This window comes from Empidonax traillii, unplaced genomic scaffold (genome assembly GCF_003031625.1).
Source record: "Empidonax traillii isolate 1590-97213 ecotype Southwest subspecies unplaced genomic scaffold, ASM303162v1 scaffold264:size1143063, whole genome shotgun sequence".
In the NCBI taxonomy this organism is placed as follows: Eukaryota; Metazoa; Chordata; class Aves; order Passeriformes; family Tyrannidae; genus Empidonax; species Empidonax traillii.
This window is the reverse complement of record NW_020955457.1, coordinates 510,099-510,879: the sequence shown is the minus strand read 5'-3', so window position 1 is coordinate 510,879 and position 781 is coordinate 510,099. Positions and strand designations below refer to the sequence as shown.

General features: G+C 76.1%; 1 protein-coding gene across 1 annotated transcript in view; it reads left to right on the top strand.

The window, feature by feature from the left end:
- The first annotated feature begins 506 nt into the window (after positions 1-506).
- LOC114060204 (transmembrane protein 68-like) overlaps positions 507-781 on the top strand; it is a 20,056-nt gene continuing 19,781 nt past the window's right edge. The window contains exon 1 of the mRNA XM_027889525.1: positions 507-603. The gene's annotated coding sequence lies outside the window, so the exon portion shown is untranslated. The remainder of the gene's footprint in view (positions 604-781) is intronic.

Genomic DNA, 781 nt, shown 5'->3' with positions numbered 1-781 from the left:
TGGACATGAGGAACATGAAGAATTCCTTCACAGAAAGGGTGATTACACACTGGAATGGGCTGTCCGGGGAGGTGGTGGAGTCACCGTCCCTGGAGGTGTTTAAGGAAGGGCTGGAGATGGCACTTAGTGCCATGCTCTAGTTGACACGGTGCGGCTCAGTCGCGGGCTGGACTCGAAGATCTCGGATTTGTTTTCCCGCCGGATGGATTCTGGGATCCCGTCGTCCCGAGGTTCCCGCCCCGCTCCGCCAGGGGGCGCCTCCCGCCCTGCCCCGCCCCGCCCGCTCGCGGGGGGGGAAGAGCGCCCCCTGGCGGCGCCCGCACCCCTCGCGCGGCGGCGGAAGCGGCGGGCGGTGCGCGCGGGACGCGGTCCGGGCGGGTCCCGCGGCCCCGGCGGCGCGGAGTTCCCGCTGCCTCCGCCGCCCCCGCCGCCCCCGCCGCCCCCGCTCCTGGGCGCCCGCCCGCCCCAGCCCCGCCGCCGGAGCCGCCCCGGCCCCACCACCCCGCGGGCACCCGGCCCCCGCGGGGGCGGCGGGCGGAGAAGTAAAACCGGGCTCCGGCAGGGACGCGGGGCCGGAGCTGGAGCCGCCTCTGCCAGGGCAAGGTGAGCGGGCGCTGCCGGGCGCGGTGCGGGGGCTCAGGCAGGGCCTGGCCCCGCCGCGTCCCCGCGGGTGCCTCCCGGGGGTCTCGGTCACCCCCGGGCTCGGGGCGTTGATTCTCGTCGGGGCGGGGGCTGCGCGGGGCCAGCTGGGCCAGGATCGCGTCCTTCGGGCCGGGAAAGA